Raw genomic sequence first — 15,209 nt, forward strand, 5'->3', positions numbered from 1 at the left:
TTGACTCGGTCTTAACCAGCTAACGACGTTGGCCCTGTCCAATGGCCTACTTAAGAAGCCCCCAGGCGCTTTCGTTAACAGTATCACTGATCATCGAAGAACTTTAGATTTTGCTCTCTCGCCTAATATGACTCATCTTCAGGGGTCATGAATACCTGCTTTGCTTGGCAATTCTTAACATTCTCGGTAGTCATGTAACTATTTTACAAAATGTATTAACGACTGTTCTTGTAGCACTGCATATTTATGTCAATCCATCCGAATACTGACTGACTCAGTCAATCAAGATTGCACGTCTACTATTAAACTGAACATCCAAAGTAATTACAGCTACCTGCGACCGCGTTTTTATATCACTTAACGTAACTAATTAAAATATTCAGCGTACGACCAGCAGTCTCTCTCTCTCTCTCTCTCTCTCTCTCTCTCTCTCTCAAAAATCATCGCTCTCGTCTTCGCTCGAGGGTCGATATATATATATATAGTTTATATATATATATATATATATATATATATATATATAATATATATATATATGAATAATATATATATATATATATATATATATATATATATATATTATATATATATATATATATACATACATATATATATTCTTAAGGCAAAACCTACTCTCAAGAATTGTTCAACCACAAAGAAAAGCGACGGAATAACAGTAAAACCTGGCAATTTGTAATAATAAAACATCACGCATACAGAAACAACATTTCACTTATAATTGCGTAAACGCAGAAGCAAATGCTTACAGCCATCGTGAAGAAGAGTAGCTAGAGTGCGACGTGGTTACGAAAACGTCATTATACCTCTCCCTCAAACGCCACGTGAAAAGAATCTTAATGAGCTATATTTTGCTTGCACTGAGAGCTCGGTTATCATTTATCCACCGTATCAATGGCTGGTATAATGACTCATTACTACTACAACGCATCTTACCGTGTCTTCGATTATTTAAAAATAAATGTACTGCACATCTCATGATTAGCCGACGAATTCCACTTACCAATTACTATAACTTATATAACCTACCTTTTTTTTTTACAATAAAAAAAAGTCCAGTAAAGCACAATTCTTGCGCAAGATAACACTGAAATCACTTTCTTTCTGTATGACAATTTTCTGAACCCCAACCATGAGAACGATAAACTAACAAATGCAAGATTTCGCCAAAAATGATCCTGAAGCCTTACGTTCTAGAGTTGAAAGAAAGTGCTTTCTTACAATAATTGTCAAATCTTGGGGAAAAAAAGAAGTCAAGTTTGGTACCATCTTTGTATTAACTGTTGTTAAAATCCATGGGACAAATAACCAACTAGGCCAGGCTTGATAAAATAAAATCAAGGGTAAAGAGAGAAACAAAGAAGGGTGAGAAGCAAGAGATCCACCTATATATATATATATATATATATATATATATATATATATATACTATATATATATATATATATATATATATACATACACACACACAAGCGCACGTTGAAAACATACTACTTAATGTATCAACAAACTTGTCAAAGCTACTTGATTTCAAACCAAGCTTGCTTTACCAAAAGAACGGGAGTAAATAGTCCCTTTAACACGATGAACACAATGTACACGAGGCTGCAAGCGATTCTCATAATTACCGACAACTCACAACCGCAGTTTCTTCAGATTTACGACTAAATGGCGCTTCTCCCGTTCTGCCAGTCATGCGCGAAATTCAAAAATGACTTTTACGCTGTCGTTTTATAATGCAAGATATCGTAGCACTTTCAACATGACGCAATATTTACAATACCGTACATCGGACGAGAGAGAGAGAGAGAGAGAGAGAGAGAGAGAGAGAGAGAGAGAGAGAGATTTATACAGTATTTGTTACTACTTCTATCATCGTACAGTTAAAAACTCTGAGAGAGAGAGAGAGAGAGAGAGAGAGAGAGAGAGAGATTTATTCTATAGTTGCTACCATTCCTATCATCGTACAGTTAAAACTCTCTCAGAGAGAGAGAGAGAGAGAGAGAGAGAGAGAGAGAGAGAGAGAGAGATTTATTCTATAGTTGCTACCATTCCTATCATCGTACAGTTAAAACTCTCTCAGAGAGAGAGAGAGAGAGAGAGAGAGAGAGAGAGAGAGAGAGAGAGAGAGAGAGAGAGAGAGGGGTAAACACTCACTCTCTAACATAAGAAAAGCCGACTTTCCCTCCAGAAGAAATGGCCTCATTCGATCACAACAAATAAATCCAGAACAAATGCACACCGACAATTCATATGATGTTACTAATAGAGAAATACGGCAGTAACATATCCTCATTAAACATGAAATATAAGTGCAAATATATACCGTTGACAGATGACAACATACTTTCCGTAAGCCCTAATATAATTTCTAGACGTGAAATGATATATTAAAAACATGACAATATCAAAACATTAAATCACATTGACAAAATAAACAAATAAACAAGTTCCAACGTGTGGATGCAAATTTTCGTTATATAGTATGGAAAAAAACTGCGATTTCTGGCGTGAAATCGGTGTCATTTTTTCTAAGAAAATTGCTAAATTCAGGCCGAACTTTTTTTACAAGTGATAAGACCGAAACTTCTCCAGAGTGGAAGACGGTCTAAATGTTAACACAAAGAAAGAATCACCTCCCATGATAACCCCTACAACCTTGAAAACGAGCCAAAAGACCAGTCACAGAGACTTTCACTAGGGTCTATAGTTAGGACGTGCCTTATAAAAAAAATACATCAATAAAAAAGCACTACATAACAGTTTAAAATAGGTTAAAGGAAAAGTATGCTAAATTAAAAATACATTCAGCTTTATAGAAAAAATTAACGTGCCCTATGAAATAAAAGCAAAATAAATAAATTAATTAATAAAGAAAATAAAAACAAAAATAAACACAAAGACTTGCCTTATACCGGCAATGAAAGTATCAATATCTCTTACTGTAAAACAGTTTTAAACTAAAAAAAAATCGCTTCTCTGAGTTTACTAAGCACCCATGCCCATTCTTAGGGAAGGCAGGCCTTTGGCGAGTTACCTTGCCTTGGAAAATTGACTGAATCTAAACAAACCTTAGCGGTCTGACACAAATGGTAATGGGTCAAATATAACGACGAAAGTCAGTAGAGTAAACGCTGTTTACATATGAATACAGAGCTACTTAGCGACAAATGTAACAAATGTAATTATTAAGCATGCAATGCATTAAACAAATACCACTGCATAAAAATTACGTTTACGACAGTGAATGAGAATATGGGATTTGTGTAATGTAAAAATTCAGCTAGATTTCACCATCCCACAAGACGCAAATATCCACAAGAGCAGCCGAAACTCAGCCAGCAAGGCTGTAAAACAGCAGGAATAACGGAAAAATAGCAATAAAATCGTACGAAGTGCGACTGCAGCATATGACAACGCCACCGTTTCAAATTCAACATTACCCGAAATGGAAGGTTTAATGAAGAAAGTCAAAACGAAACACAAAAACGACGAGAATAAAATGCGCCGAAGTTTCTTCGGGGCAATCGAGTTTTTTGTACAGTGTATGATGCTCTATGAAACTCTCAGCCACAGCCTATAAAACTCTCAGCCGCAGCCCATGAAACTTTCAACCACGACCCGGTGATGGGCTGTGTTGCTGGCACCAATAGCGGCGCCAGACACATGATCGTGGCTGACTGTAACTGAATATAATCAAAACCACTAAGCCTAGAAGGCTGCAATTTGGTATGTTTGATGCTTGGAGAGTGGATGATCAACCTGCCAATTTGCAGCCCTCTAGCCTCAGTCGTTTTTAAGAACTGAGGGAGGACAGAAAAAGGTGCGGACGGAGAGAGAAGTCGTCACCCCAATACTTTTACAGAAAACTAAAAATTGCAAATATGGATGACGCCTTCTCTACAGTGTAATAACAGTGAAGCATACTGTAATGAAAGTAATGCCAAAAATAAAATGAGAATGAAAATTCATCAAATCTTCAATATAAGTTGAAATATACTGCAATGGAAACAATGCCAAAAATAATACGAGTATTTTTTTTAGCTGATAGGTAAGATGGTTGAAAGATGAGTGAGGGTAGTTAGCTAGCTAACCATGATAGGGAATAGCTTAGAAAGTTAAGTATTAGTAAGAGTTATGTAAAGTGTGGCTTATTTGGGTAAGGATACAATTTTCTAATATTAACATAATACAATAATGATTTTACATTATATTAACATTATGAATTGTACAGATTACATATTATTTAATTATATTACCTAAATGTACAATCATATTTAATAAAATACGAGTATAAAAATAGAAAAAACGTTCAGTTTGAAAGAAATGCGTCGAGATGAGGGGTCTGGGGAAAGGCGCCCCCCCCCCCCCCCCCCCCACCCCCCCCCCCCCCGCCCGGCCGCCCCCAACGCCACAACCGCAGACTTCTGACACTAACGGGTCCCGCTACCATCAGCAAGTGAGGGCAAAACCTACTGGGTGCCGCACGTAACGGGCGAATCGAAGCTTATTCTTGGAGGAAGCAAGCTGTAAGTATGACAAGCTCAAATAATGCTGTTACTATTTTTTCAAATACTACATTATTATTATTATTATTATTTAGGATTATTATTATTATTATTTATTGATTATGTGCTGTCTTACTCCCGACGATATCATTTTGACGTAATAACACGTTTCCCCCCCAAAAAAAAAGTAGCTTCATAGATAATAATTTACGAGGAAGAGTTGTACAACCACAGAGAGAGAGAGAGAGAGAGAGAGAGAGAGAGAGAGAGAGAGAGAGAGAGAGAGAGAGAGAATGTTTACGACATTCACATATCAATAAATCATCGTGCTCTAAAATGATTTAAAGACGAATCCAGCAATAACAAAACTGAAAAATATTGATAGAAGAAAAGTTTAAAACTATTCAACAGACCGCAAGTCGGAGTAATATCGTGGGATTCCACAATGAAGGTTGCATTAAAATTTTTGTTGAGGTCAGCAGGGGACAGATATACTGCCGACGTTACGTTATAATATATATATATATATAATATATATATATATATATATATATATATATATATATATAGATATATATTCTGTTAAACCAGAATTCCGTCTAATGAAAGTAGCCCATTAAAAACTTTACTTTCTACATTTTGGCGTTTCATGGGCTCCTTTTACTATATATAAATAAATACATATTAATCTCTATGACTTTGTGATCCACTGGTTACCTGCCTCACCCAAAAAAAAAAAAAGAGACCCAAAATCGATCCCATGTGGGTTGAACCACGGCCACCTATAGGGATAGTTGGCCGTGGTTGAACCGACTCAACCATTTTTCACAAAAATTCTGTAGTGTCTTTACTGACCTACACAGTGAATTATTTGACAGGGTATATAGTTAACTGTGGTGAGTCGCTGTCGCCAATGGACTATTGCATATTACTACACACAAACAGACTGACAGATAGACAAACACACACATACATATTATATCTAACAAAATATAAAACATAATCCAGACACCGAACGCACTTTCTCGATATGCTCTGGCCCCTACCACGTGAAGAACACCTGCCCCGGTACACAGACAGCTGCAACAGGTGTTGGACGTCAGCACCTGCCTGCATACACAACCCGATTCTTGGTACACAATAACAGAGGGATCGATGGTCATAACAATACGTCGTTTCTCCTTAGCTTCAATATCAGTTCTTTTGTACTTCTAAAAGGCTGCTTTCAAGACCCATGCCACGATAATGATGCAAATCATCCATCAGATCTCTCTCTCTCTCTCTCTCTCTCTCTCTCTCTCTCTCTCTCTCTATATATATATATATATATATATATATATATATATATAGTATATATATATATATATATATATATATATATAATATATATATATATATATATATATATATATATATATATATATATATATATATATATATATATATATATATATATATATATATATATAAAGTATATATAAATATATATATATATATATATATATATATATATATATATATATCCCATAATTTACATTACAAGTCATATGATCATCGAAAGTAAGAAATGCTGTCTGATAGTGTTTGCACTACATCAGGCAAAGTTAGCTTCAATATATCAACAGAAAGACGAAAGTATTAACTCCAATCAATCTTTACCTACATAACATACTCATCTGTGAAGAGAGTTATACTACGGTTTCTCCAGAGGGGACATAAAACAAAGACTGAAATATAGAGTGAAATTTCGAGCACAAACAGAAATTTGGAGTCAAAAGGTCTCAAGAAGTTGGGGAAGGGGGTTGGGGGGTTTGTATGGGGAAGGGGGATTGGGGGGTTTGTAACATGAAAAGTGGATTCCTTACGTTAAGTGACTGAAACGCAACAGCAGTAGACAGAGAATGTTATAGCATTACTGATGACTGTGAACTGCAAGTCGTATATAAGAACTACGTCTTATGGAAATGTGTACGAAGGAGGGTTTGATTGTTGGAAATATGTGGTTTCCAAACTACAATTTTCAAAGTATTTATACTAAGTGCACATACTAAGCAGAGAGACAGTAGTGATAAAAAAAGCTTGCTATATCTTGATGCAAGTTGATTGATAGTATGATGAGAAAACTGGTGTAAGTTTAAGTTGGCAAGGAAGGGATGGGACAATGCTTTGTGATCATTTAATATCATTTAATATTGGGAGAAGAACTGAGGAAAACTGGCTGGTGAAAAGAGTAATATTTGTCCGTGTTAGGAGGGCATAAGGGGGTTCACCTACGACTCATTAAGCAGGTATAATAGGAATGTGGCAGTGACTATTATTTTTTTTTCTCCAGAACCAAACGTTACAAATTAGCATATGCTGGACACGGGTTGACTTCAGTTCAAACTACAGACCCTCAATTCTAGAAGACTAAGCCCAAAATTCATTGTCATTCTCAAGATATCAGTGGGTAAGTCTGTCACCTTTCTGGTTCGGTAAAGTGCATTTATAATTATATTAAAAACTCCTTTGGGGGCAAGTCATTTCCAAAGCAAAGTGAATTCAAATACAATGTATAAAAAAAAAAGCCAAGTGTGCATTAGCGACAAATATATCATGAAACAGCCGTGAATTACAAACTTAAAACTTAATGCTTAGCTATCATGGAGGTTTCAGGGTTAGAATCTGAAATAAATGAGAGTTGTTACTTTTATCTCATGTGTCTGCTGCTTCGTTTTTGGATAAGGGCGGTTTTGTTTGCAATCCATTCCGACGCCAGGTGACCCGGCCGCATATTAACGAAGTGTATACGCCTTAGCCGACATGTTTCTATTTTATTTATTTATTTATTTTTTTTTTTTGCTGCTGAAAAGCAAGAGCCCGTGCCAGCATAAGGCTGGCTTAATCTTACTATTGACATGGGGGTTACTCGCCCATTCACAGCCCGGAAAAAGTGACGTAGAAATGACGTCATCTCCCTTTCTGCCAATCATCGGAGGACGAATGATGTTGAAAAAGTTTTCTTTAATATGAGACTCGAACATCACAATTAAATTTAGAGTTCAATTAATGATACAAAGGTAAATGAATTGATTTTGTACCATTAAAGTCTAAATTTACTAACCGTATTTTTTTAGTAACATTTTAAACTAGTGAAACGTTGCATAGTGCATCTACCGCACCGTATTGCCTCTTGTTGCTCAAATTTACGTGCATTTCCGCAAAGAAGTACACAGTACTAACGCGTGTATGTTACCTGTTTTAGTTTTGTTTAGAAGTTTGAACTTCAGCATTCTTCGTATTATTTTCAATTAAGATATGGCAATAAATTTGATTGTCTTCATATGCCGAAAGTATATGCTATGTTTGACAACTGTTAATTTCAACAACTTGCACCGTTTTCATTGCATAACTTCTCGGGAGAGAAATTTTTCTTGTGATGTCATGTCATGTCATGTCATGTCATGTCATGTCATGTATGTCAATGTGATCAAACGAAATCAAATTGAATACAATGGAAATTTTTGCATAAGATTCTCCTACTCGTGTAACAACAGGCAAATGACTGAACAATGCAAGATCACAAGTCTGACTTACTGACTTCATTGAAATTCATTTTAACACAGAAATTAGCGTCAATACTTTCCACTTGTGTGTCGTTTTTAGTTCATGCTTTTTTCAAGCACTATTGGCAAGAAAATTCTTGTTAGAATGAAGTAATAGGATCTAATTTTCGTTATTTTCTGTTAATTTTTTCCCGAAATCGACGGCTTTATTACCGAATGTATTAAAACAACAAACGAATCAACATCATTCGTATGTTGTTCAAAGGTAAATTGAAATTAGTGGTAAGGGGTAAATCAGGTTTGATATTAGAGTATAAAAATTCTACGTGTGAATGAATGAAAAAAATTACAGATAAGTAAACGTGTGTGTGTGTGTGTGTGAGTGTGTGTGAAAGCTTATTAGCAAATTTCTGACCTTTTCTGTTTGTGCATGAGAATGCCTTGACATTTCACACATTTAAATTCAAACAGGTTACTGTGATTCTTACAAAGTCCTTGACTCTTTGTATAAACTTGAAAAGCATAATTAAAACAACACCTTCAAAATAATATCAAAACTTGAGATAGAAAGAAATACTGTAACAAGAAACCACGACAAAACAACATGGAACTTTCTCCTCTGTTTCAATCAGAAAAAGGAATCAAGGATATGACGAAGTTGGTTATCGAACAACTTTACTGATCAACCGAATTTTAAGTCGAAATAAAGTCCTTCGGTTTCACCAAAACAAAATACGTACATTTTTTTCCCCTGAAAAACAAAGGCCTTTCAATATACAAGATATTTTAGAAATGTTATAATCAATAAGCTCATGGCCAACGCTGTCAAACTTAGATGTATGCCAGAGATGCTGACTTCAGTTCCCTGTATGATAGGACGATGAGTCTTCGCTAATGTTTCAGAGCGACAATAAGCCAACAAGGTCTTCTTCACTTTAGTAGTGACGAACGACGCGAAGCAAGTAGAACACACTGCGAGTGCGGACAAACTTGCATAAGAGTGCCACAGGTGAGTGCAATGACGGCAGGACGTAGCACCCATCGGAGTTTAATCACTAACAATACGCTAAATGCTTGGGTGTTCGTGCATCCATGGGTGTATGTGGATGTGGAGGTAGATACACATCATGTGGATGAGAGGAAAAACGTGAATCGGGGGTACATGTGTATTTGGGTTGGTATAAGTATGGCATGTATGTGTATGCATGTGTAGGTATAAAGATGGTCCGTCGATGTTGTGTATGAGCCAAGCAAGTGCATGTGTGCTGGAGATAGTGTGTGTGTGTGTGTGAGGACGCGTTGCCGCTCATGTACGTGCATGCGTGCATACGTGCGCGCTCGTGTATGTCAGTACTCAGTAGTCAAGCAAGGGAAAAGCCAGTCACGGTCAGGTAGGCGTCAGGGGAGACGGTTGGTTGGGCTGGATGAAAGGAAGAAGAAAGAGCCTCGGTGGCTTCCATTTGGGCGCCCCGACGACGCACGCCCACCCACGCCCAAAAATCTCCAGTCACCTCCCCCATCCGACATTCCCCACCTTCCCCCCCAACCCCTCCTATATAAACCCACCCCAGCAACCCTTCCCCACGACATCCCCTTTCTCTTTCTGACTGTCTTTGAACCGCGGCAGACCGCGAGGTTGTTATTAATCTGCGACATCCGGTCTCGACGGGGTTTGGGTGGTGGTGGGTTTTGGGTGGGGGAAGGACCCCTCTCCAAGGGACCCAAGTACACATGCTACGCCATGTTTTAGGCGACAACGGCGACAAAACCACCTATCACGCAACGACAACAATGATTTTCATTCCGTTTCATACTACAATAGAAAATAAAAGCCACCATTCCGGTTTCGTACTGTTATCAACAATACCTGATACAACCAGAACTCAAAAACGACCAATATAATAATTATTACGATCAGTATCACTACCGCTACGCCAGATTAAAAAAAAATGGTATTAATTGTCATGATTATAATAACTTGTATCATAATGATAATTATTACAGTAAATGCACCCCAACAACAACAACAATGGTCAATGGTCATAAATTCTCCCTTGTTGAGGCACGCTGTCAAGGTGACATATCCTTATAACCATGAAATTATTTTACAGAATATTTGCGCTGGTAAGGAGAGAACAAAATACCGTTCTACCTGGGTGTAACCAGCTACATGCTAGGTAAATATCATGGATTACTAGTACCCCAAATTGACAACGAAAATAAGAATGCAGTAATAAAAAAAAAAAATGGTGTGTCCAACCGATTGATACGTAAAAATATGGAAAAAATCATGAGGTTAAGATTGACGAAAATAGATTCAATAACGTCCAATAAGCATACACAACACAATATCCACTACATACATATAGTCGTGTACACCAAAACACACACACACCACACACACCACACACACACACACACACACACACACATTATATTTAAATATATATATATATATATATATATATATATGATATTATACCTATATATATACTGGAAATGAAATTTATTTTATCACATTATCGTGATTCATATGCAAGCGCATTAAGCTACAAATGTCCTTTAATATCTAATTCGATCTGCCTCGTTATTAATATGTTTTCATATAAGTTAACCGAAGGGAATTTTTTTAGTTGGTAAGAAATTCGTCGGCTCATGGGAGCGAACCACGGAACCAAGAATTTGGGAAGTACAGTGACGAGCTTTAACTCACAGCAAAGCGAGTCACTGTACGTCCTAAATTCTTGGTTTCCGTGGTTCGAGTCCATGAGCCGACGAATTTCTTATCAACTAAAAAACTTTTCTCCTTCGGTTAACTATATGTAAACAATAATTCAGAGGTAGAACGAATTAGATAGTAAAGGACACTCTTGTAGCTTAATGCGTTTGCATATGAATCACGATGATGTGATAAAATAAATTTCACTCAGTATAGCTTAATGTTTATCTATATAATATTATATATAATATATATATATATATATATATATATATATATATATATATATATATATATATCTGTGTGTGCCAAAATTGGCTTGAAAATTAATAACAAACTCAAACTATGAAACTATTTCTGGAAAAATGGAAACTCTGGACACAATACACACACACACACACACCACACACATATTATATATATATATATATATATATATATATATATATATATATATATATATAGATATAGTATATATATCACTTCCCAAGCAAACGAGTATCTAAAAAATGCAACCCATAATACTTTTAGATACCAGAATATGCTGCTGAACTCCATGATACCCAAACAGGTACAAAAGAGGACGGGTGAAATCTAGCTTCAGAATGGAGTGCAAAGGTCAACAAGGAAAACAAAGACAACCGTTACATAACCGGCTAATAAGCCGATACAAATGGTAAAAAGACAACTTCCACTTGAGCATAGGTAATGAGAGCAACTTTCTCTCTCTCTCTCTCTCTCTCTCTCTCTCTCTCTCTCTCTCTCTCTCTAAACTAAAACACATTGCACACGGAACCTGATATTAATATGGATAATGAGAAAAACCATCTAAATTTAGTTTATATATACTACAGTAGAATACATTTAGCTAAAAGGCGAGACGTAGCAACAAAATGCGGAGAGCTCCGATGATGGGTAGAAATTACAGCCAACTTAAAACTATACATTTTCTCGGTCGAAGTCAGTGCCCTATAAACCGGGGAAAAATGCTAGAAAGTGACTGCTACATAAATAAATTTTAAAAAATGAAGAAAAATAGAACAGTTTAAATCCCCAAAAGGAGCCAAGATTTCATTAAAGTACAAAAAGTGATAAATAAGAAGAGGAAGTGATTAAGCCGAGACGAAGTCAAGCGAAGGTTCAGGGGGTGAGGGAGAGGAGAGAGGTGGAGAGAGGGGGATAATGATGACATTCAACGCATACTCTAACCCCAGTCTCGACCCCACCCTCCCCCATCCCACTAACTCCCTCCCTCCGCCCCTCTTCCCATCCAGATTTCATTGACACCCGTCTCATTTCCGTCGTTCGCTCTTCTGTCTCATTTCCGCCGTCATCTCACTGGGCCAAGTTTGTGAATCTTACTGCTGAATAAGTAAAAACTTTCAAATATGCATCATCGGCAATCACCTCGCTTTCATTTCCTTCGTTTCTGTCTTTGGCCTCATTTCCGGCGTCATTTCACCATTCCCAAGTCTGTCTTTGGCTGATGAATAAATAAACTACTCCGTTCTTTATTCAAGTATCAAAATTGTCAAATTTCTTCGACTCATTCCCTAACACTTCTCCCTACAGCTAACTATTTATATGTTCAGAGGCAAAAAGCTTGCACATTTATTCCGCATTAGAGCCTCAAATGATTAAATTTTATTTACAAATATTTCATTCGTCATTTCTTTCACCCACCTCATTTCCAACATCACCTCACGGAGCTAGATCAGTGTACCGCGCTGGTAAATAAATCACAAAGTCAATTCCACAGATGGACGAAAGCCCAAGCATACATTTGTGAATTAATGAGTAGGTGCTACGCACAGGTGTTCCGTCACCAAAGTGTGCAATTTCACAGCTGCGACGCGAACGCTGATTTTTAGCTTTCCGTAAAAGAAAACTATTGAGGTGGCTATTTGTCTCTCCGTCCGCACTTTTTTTGTCCGCCCTCAGATCTTAAAAACTATTCAGGCTAGAGGGCTGCAAACTAGTATGTTGATCATCCATACTCCACATATCAAACATACCAAATTGATGCCCTCTAGCCTCAGTAGTTTTTAATTGATTTAGGGCTAAAGGAAGCCATGACCGTGAGTCTGGCGCCGTTAGGGGTGCCAACGACAGAGACCACCACCTGGCCGTGGTTGAAAGTTTCATGGACCGCAGCTGAGAGTTTCGTGGGCAGTGGCTACGAGTTTCTTAGTTAGTTAGTTTATTGACAAAACATACAATACATTATGCACTAACATAAATTTATGCAAAAGTACATTATTTTAGTTAAAAAAATCATTGAGATCAAAACACAGTTTTACACACATAGTATACATATGTACACAAACACATACATATATATTTTGTCCAAAACAAAACATCAAGCCTATAAATGGTAGGCGAACACTTCACTGATATAATCCCAGTACATCATGAATATACCTACATAAACCAACAGCTAAATCAGACTCCACATCGAAAAAACATGAGCCACACTTGCAAAGTTGTCCGGCAACCGTCAGATAAGGGACACGAAATAAGTACATGGCTTTCTGATTATACACTAATATTATCACACTTGTTAAAACTGTGAGATCGCAGCTTTCGCCCAATTCTTGTGAACAGAAAACGTCGACATTACTACTACTTCGTAGCTCCAGTCTCATGACAGAGTTTTAATGCTTCCTAACCAAAGAAAGTCATTTCCATCACCGCATACTACGGATTACAAAACTTCAGAATTAATCTTATAAATATCATTCATCAATTCTGCTAAATATATAAGGGAACTGAGTTTTATTATGCTTCGATTCTTTACATACCCATTAACTTATCAAATACTTTGCTTTGGTTGAGGCTAAAAACACCTTTCATAATAATAACAGCAACTTGAGGAATAACAAAACAGCCCCCATAACATTTGCTGTAAGCATCAAAATCAAATTTTCAAAATCCATATGTATATATTTTACAACAAACTTTGACCAAACGCTTCCTGTTTGGTCGAACACGCACGCTATGTCGCACAAACCTTTCAATCCCGTAAGAGGATTGAAAGCCAACATGGAAAAGGCGCTGAACCACATGTCAACTTCAACTGGATTCAGGTACAAAGTACCGAACAACCAATTTCAACCTGGCCGAGACATAGGAACCACCAACACTAAGGTGAATTTAAAAAGGAGATTATTAGAGGAAATAAACCTAAGACAACTGACATCTTTATACGTCCTTAAGAAACCTGATATACCAGCTACATGCTGATGGGGAAAAGATAAGAAGAAGACTTGAGAAGATTCTATATAAATGAAATGCTGTTGAAAGAGCTATATTATAATTATTATTATATTTGAATACATCGGATTTGGAACTGCTCTATCCCCGACCATTTCGCGTCAGGGATAAATGCAAATTTGAACCGAGATACTGGAAATAAACATAATTTCCAGACCTAGGTTTTGGAATACACACATAAGCCGCGATTTCAAGGAATGAGAATTGACTATCACAATAAGTAAGCAAAGAAGAAAGAAAAATATAATTAGAATTACGACAAACAGCATTAACAGTTTTAATGCTGTGGATCTCTGGTTATTTTCTAACTAACCGAATCAACATTTTTAATATGAGAGAGAGAGAGAGAGAGAGAGAGGGGGTATCTAGTTATAAATATACATATATATATATATATATATATATATATATATATATATCTATATATATATATATATATATATATATATATATATGCACGCATTTACATACACACAAACACATACCTATATAATGTGGTAAATAAAGAGATTTTCATACTGTACATACATTTGTTCCCACTCAAGTGGAGGAAACAATCTGTGCATTTATCCTTTACCATACACGCAGCATATAAATGCCCTCAATCTCCCGAGAGAGTCAGGAAAAGAAAAAAAAAATTACCCCTCTTACTCTGGATGAAACACGTTCAAACAACTTGACCAATCCTGTGAAGTGCAGCGTAGATTTTTCACGGTTGAATAGTGGGGAAAAAATGATGAAAACTAATTTGTTGTCAAACTCTCTACCCACCTGGCATTTTTTTTTTACGTTCCATCCTCTGAGTTTTTCTTGGTCGTTTGTATCTCTAGTTTACGTTTGCATAAGTGCGTTAAATTCTTATTGTTCATAACATCTCTTCGCTTTTCAATGCATCAATGCATTTCCCACAAAATTCAGATTTTGGTCAACAAAAGATTCTGTCATCGTACAAAAGAAAAACAACTAGGAAATTGTACTAACATTGAAAAATAACTAAGGAGTTGTATTAACATTGAAAAATAACTGAGAAATTGTATTAATATTGAAAAATAACTAAGGAGTTGTATTAACATTGAAAACTAACTAAGAAATTGTTTTAACATTGAAAACTAACTTAGGAGTTGTATTGACATTGAAAAATAACTA

The 15,209-nt window shown here is 36.3% G+C and overlaps 1 protein-coding gene across 10 annotated transcripts in view; it reads right to left on the minus strand.

Moving 5' to 3' along the window:
• The window catches only part of LOC135206510 (pumilio homolog 2-like), a 438,165-nt gene that overhangs the window by 293,185 nt on the left and 129,771 nt on the right, over window positions 1-15,209 (minus strand). The gene's annotated exons all lie outside the window — the stretch shown is intronic.

The sequence above is a fragment of the Macrobrachium nipponense genome, chromosome 11, assembly GCF_015104395.2.
Source record: "Macrobrachium nipponense isolate FS-2020 chromosome 11, ASM1510439v2, whole genome shotgun sequence".
NCBI lineage: Eukaryota > Metazoa > Arthropoda > Malacostraca > Decapoda > Palaemonidae > Macrobrachium > Macrobrachium nipponense.